Source organism: Erythrolamprus reginae, chromosome 3 (genome assembly GCF_031021105.1).
Source record: "Erythrolamprus reginae isolate rEryReg1 chromosome 3, rEryReg1.hap1, whole genome shotgun sequence".
Taxonomy (NCBI): Eukaryota; Metazoa; Chordata; class Lepidosauria; order Squamata; family Dipsadidae; genus Erythrolamprus; species Erythrolamprus reginae.
In genome coordinates, this window is record NC_091952.1 from 252,654,720 (window position 1) to 252,660,719 (window position 6,000).

Consider the following 6,000-nt stretch of genomic DNA (forward strand, 5'->3'; position numbering starts at 1 on the left):
GGGACTCACAACGTAAAAAGGCACAAAAGACAAAAACTTAATAATCTGTAAGTTGTTTTCTAAGAAAAGGTCCAAATTGTCCTTTTGTCTTCCAACGACAACTCATCACCTATTGTTTGGTCGCTTCAGACAATCGGCATAATAATTTTGAAATAAATTAGCACCCAACTGCTTAATCTGAGGTAGATTCAAACCGGAAATAGAGCTGGGTCCTCTCACCACCTGATTTGCCGAAATTTAATCATGAAAAAAGTCAGCCGTGAGATAGGGGGGGGGGGGGGGAGCGCTATTACACAGGTTTCAACAAATTTGTGTGTGTTCGAACGTTAAGCTGACATCTCTTTCACATCGTCTTGCAGTCGGGGAAATTGAATCACTGTGTGTGAAACCCTAAGCTAGCCCTTTAAACAACAATTTGATCGAATTACTTCTTATCCCCCCCCCCCCTCCCCATCACAACTTTGCATTTGGAACAACTGTGCAGCCATACCCTGGAGTCAAACCCAAGATAAAAATCGTAAAAATTTAGGAACGAGGACCTGACACCGCATCCTCGGAAAACAGATTGGTTTTAAGCATAGAAATGTTTAATTAATAAAGAAAAAAGAAAAAAAATATTGTGCCTTTGCAGGAAAATAGTATTTCTTTTTTTTTTAAATACAGGTTTTTGCATATTCTGATTCTGGACTAATTTAATATATTTGTTAAGGCATAAGATAAAAGACACGTTACCCCCACATAGCATCTAGCAAGCACATAATTAACATTGCTTAACATATATACATCCTTAATACAAATTCTCCCACACGGAGCTTTTTTTTAAAAAAAAAAAAAAACAATGTACAGAATGAAAGGTATAATCTACAACATTGATCAAGGAAGGGAGAAGGAGGGAGGGGAAAGCAGTTTCTCAAGTGCTAATTTCACAGAGTCTGCGAACTCTGAAAAGGTATAAACTTGTTAAGGCTGCAATCCAATGTCTCTATTCCTGGGGGATTATTGAGACTTAACTATTGAGGAGACAGTATAGGATTGTGCTCTAAATATGCTTAAGTACCATTTGAAATAAGGCCAACCACCGCCTTTCTCTCTTTTGGGGCATAGGAGGGTGGAGGTGGTGTGATTCAATTCCTGTGAATGGGTGCATTTAAGTTCTCGGAGATATTCTCCTCTCAACAAACTATGATTCAAATAAAGTAAAACCTGGATCCCAAAGAAATCAAGAAGGTCAAGCGGTCAACAACACGTCCCATGGTTTCGGTGGGGGCTAAGTCTGGATCCCGCTCAATTTAAAACAAAAACAAAAAGCCCTGAAACACTTATTACGATCAGCTTAAAATATTCTCAGGAGATATCCGCAAAATGTTATACATATCAAAAGCTTTTTTTTTTAAAAAAAAATCAAATTTCATCACAGATTCTCTCCTTCCTTGGTTGTTCTACTGAATCTCTCTTTTATGTTTTACTATTACGGATTAGTAGGTATTACAGGAAATCATCATTTGTATTCTACAAGGTTTAGGAAGTCACAAGCAATAAAATCCATGTCTATCCACCTAGAAGACACATTCAGCAAAAGAAAAGGTGCATCGCATTTTAGCTCCTGTCTAGTTGTTCTGATACACACCTAACATTTACACCTTGAATACACAATTATCTATCTACAATTCCCTAATGGGTGAATTCGCCCTGGGGATAGAAAACACAGAGGCTTTTTTACAAGACACAAGATGAAGGATAGTGAATACATCTGGAAACATAAACAGAATTTCTCATCAGACACTTCTACAAAAAAGGAAATGACCGCTAAGGAATTTGTGGTCCATTTTCTTTCATCCTTTCAGTTTCAAAGGTGTGCACATCACTGCCAGCTTATTATGATCAGAGGTAGGTCTTGTTTCATTACAAAGGGAAAGCCAACAACGAGAGCAACATCTTTCTCTTCAGGGGGCTATTAAGTTCTGGATGTAGTCCTTGGAGCACTGACTTATTATTCTGCTCAGAACATCTGCATATCTCCCATCTAGCTCGGTCTCACTCAGTTTTTATTCTGCGCAAAGGTTTTTATACTCTCAGGAGATTGAAGAGATGTCACCTCTTCTCTCCACCACCCAAATCCCTGGCTCCTATGTAGACTTCACTAGGACTTTAAAATAAAAATAAAAATGCTATTGGAGGGTGGGTGGGTTCAGAACTTGGGAGGTCTATTCAGAAGAAACCATAAAGACAAGTCAAAGAGCATCTTAGGAGACAGAAGGGAATTGTAATACAGTGGTACCTCTACCTAAGAACGCCTCTACTTACAAACTTTTCTAGATAAGAACCGGGTGTTCAAGATTTTTTTGCCTCTTCTCAAGAACCATATTCTACTTACAAATCCGAGCCTCCAAAACTGTAACCGGAAAAGGCAGGGAGAAACCTCCGTGAGGCCTCTCTAGGAATCTCCTGGGAGGAAACAGGGCCGGAAAAGGTGGGTAGAAGCCTCCGTTGGGCCTCTCTAGGAATCTCCTGGGAGGAAACAGGTCCTCCACCCTCCCTGTGGTTTTCCAAATCGAACGCATTATTTGTTTTAACATTGATTTAACATTTCTACTTAAGAACCTGGTCGCAGAAAGAATTAAGTTCATAAGTAGAGGTACCACTGTAGTCCCTGTTCTCCTTCTTGTAAATGGGTGGCAAACTCAGTAAAGGATAATATTTTGTAGCTCGGAGTTGAACTGTGAAGTCCTTGGTACTCTCTGAGCTTGGTTGTTTTTCTTGCAAAGACCTTCCATGACCCAAATTATAGCGATATGAATACCATTTAGACTTATATACCGCTTCACGGTGCTTTACAATCCTCTCTAAGCGGTTTACAGAGAGTCAGCCTATTGCCCCCAACAACCTGGGTCCTCATTTTAACCGACCTTGGGGGGATGGAAGGCAGAGTCAACCTTGATTCTGGTGAGATTCTATCTGCCAAACTGCTGGCAGACGGTGATCAGCAGAAGTAGCTTGCAGTGCTGCACTCTAACCACTGCACCACCAAGGCACAGGTAACTAGGTAACATCATCAGTGCAAGTAAGGAGTGAGATTCCTAGATCAAGCCAAGTCCTTCCCCCCTAAAAAAAAACTGCTAGGAAATTTCTAAAAAACTGACACCCTGACAAATTAGCCATCAATTAGACACAGGGGTGTGTGTGTGTGTGTGTGTGTGTGTGGCATAAACAAAATCTACATATGCAAAAAAGACACCTGCCCACCAATAATCAGAACCCAGAACATTGATTAATTCCAAGACTAACACTAGATCATCAGTCAAGAAGTAAAAATATTCCAAACAAGGAACTATCAAAGAAGCCCCTAGTAAACAGCCTAACCAAAGAAACTCCATGACCCTTCTCACTAATACTGAGAGGGCAAGCCACTAGGATATAAACTGAGAGCAAACCCCACTCCTTACTAGCACGGATGATGTTTGAGTAGTGAAAGTTCTGCAAGAAAACAGCTCCCTTAGTTTGCCATGGTTTGGTAACATCAGAAGCTAACCTGGGGAGGAGATTGTAAAAAGCACCCTCTTGAGTTACATTCTGTGGAACGGAAAGAGATCAATGGAACGGGGACATTCCACCTTTCAAAGGTACAAGATGTTGGGAATATTAAGATAACAACAAGTTGCTTGGTCGGCTATTTACAGCACACAGCCGGCAGGAATCATTATGCCAGTTTCAGTATGTGGATAAAACCCATGGTTTGTGAAGGAGGGGAGGGAAGATATGAGAGAATGAAGGAGAGGAGAGAAGAGAAGAGAGAATGAAGGAGGGGAGAGGAGAAGAGAAAAGAGAATGGAGGGGAGAAGAGAAGAGAGAATGAAGGAGGGGAGAAGAGAGGAGAAGAGAAGAGAAGAGAGAATGAAGGAGGGGAGGGGAGAAGAGAAGAGAAAAGAGAATGGAGGGGAGAAGAGAGGAGAAGAGAAGAGAAGAGAGAATGAAGGAGGGGAGGGGAGAAGAGGAGAGGAGAGGAGAATGAAGGAGGGGAGAGGAGAAGAGAAGAGAGAATGCAGGAAGGGAGAGGAGAAGAGAGAATGAAGGAGGGGAGAGGAGAAGAGAAGAGAGAATGAAGGAGGGGAGAGGAGAAGAGAAGAGAGAATGAAGGAGGGAAGAGGAGAAGAGAAGAGAAGAGAGAATGAAGGAGGGGAGAGGAGAAGAGAAGAGAGAATGAAGGAGGGGAGAGGAGAAGAGGAGAGAGAATGAAGGAGGGGAGAGGAGAAGAGAAGAGAAGAGAGAATGAAGGAGGGGAGAGGAGAAGAGAAGAGAAGAGAGAATGAAGGAGGGGAGAAGAGAAGAGAAGAGAGAATGAAGGAGGGGAGAGGAGAAGAGAAGAGAAGAGAGAATGAAGGAGGGGAGAGGAGAAGAGAAGAGAGAATGAAGGAGGGAAGAGGAGAAGAGAAGAGAAGAGAGAATGAAGGAGGGGAGAGGAGAAGAGAAGAGAGAATGAAGGAGGGGAGAGGAGAAGAGGAGAGAGAATGAAGGAGGGGAGAGGAGAAGAGAAGAGAAGAGAGAATGAAGGAGGGGAGAGGAGAAGAGAAGAGAAGAGAGAATGAAGGAGGGGAGAAGAGAAGAGAAGAGAGAATGAAGGAGGGGAGAGGAGAAGAGAAGAGAAGAGAGAATGAAGGAGGGGAGAGGAGAAGAGAAGAGAGAATGAAGGAGGGAAGAGGAGAAGAGAAGAGAAGAGAGAATGAAGGAGGGGAGAGGAGAAGAGAAGAGAGAATGAAGGAGGGGAGAGGAGAAGAGGAGAGAGAATGAAGGAGGGGAGAGGAGAAGAGAAGAGAGAATGAAGGAGGGGAGAGGAGAAGAGAAGAGAAAAGAGAATGGAGGAGAGAAGAGAAGAGAAGAGAAGAGAGAATGAAGGAGGGGAGAGGAGAAGAGGAGAGAGAATGAAGGAGGGGAGGGGAGAAGAGGAGAGAGAATGAAGGAGGGGAGGGGAGAAGAGGAGAGAGAATGCAGGAGGGGAGGGGAGAGGAGAAGAGAGGAGAAGAGAAGAGAAAGAACCTGAGGGACAGAACACATGTCCAAACCTCTAAAACTATCTAGCTCAGGGTCTCCAACCTTCGCAACTTTAAGACTTGTGGAGTTCAACTCACAGAGTTGAAAAAAGCTTTGCTGGCTGAGAAATTCTGGCATTCCGAACACCACAAGTCGTAAAGTTGCCAAGGTTGAAGACCCTTGATCTAGCTCGTTCTGTGGCACCCCCCAGACCTCTGGAAATTCGCTGCCAGACCCTAAAAAGATATAGCATGAGCAAAGGCGGACCAACTATTGACTTCACAGAAGAGAACACCTTACATTACAAAATGAAAATTTGCACGGCAGATCTTGATGCCTTTGAAATTCAATGGCCTATGTGCGTCACGACAAGAGAATATCAGATTGAGCTATGGCATCGCAGAAGCTACAGTTGAAAGAGCAAAAAAAATTAATCCAAGGATCGAAGACGACCTCGGGTGGCTTTCTAGAGAACAACCACAGTTCGTTCTCCTCTATGTGCTTGGCAAAAGGTGGTGGCCATGAGGAATAACTGATTTGTAAACCATGAAAAGACAGGACTACAGTAATCCCTCGCTACTTCATGGTTCATCTTTTGCAGATTCGCTACTTCACGGGTTTTCAAAGGGGGCTTAAATCCATTAAATCCATTGAAAATTTTAAATCCATTAAAAACTCATAAAATTCTTCTACAGTCCTACTGTACTCTATTAAACAAACTGGTAGGATATGACATGTAGTTCTAGTTGGGAAACAATATAGAATGACTGTTTAATGCAAAGGGTGGGTTTTAAAAGTCCAAATACTCGTTAAATACATTAAAAAAAATATCTTTCTTCTACTTCACGGAAATTCGTTTTTCACGGGTGGTGTTAGAACGCATCCCCTGTGAAAAATGAGGGATCACTGTACTTCAGTATAAAAAAATGCACCAATGTTTTAGACTACTCTGTTAATAACATTCTAATTCCAGAA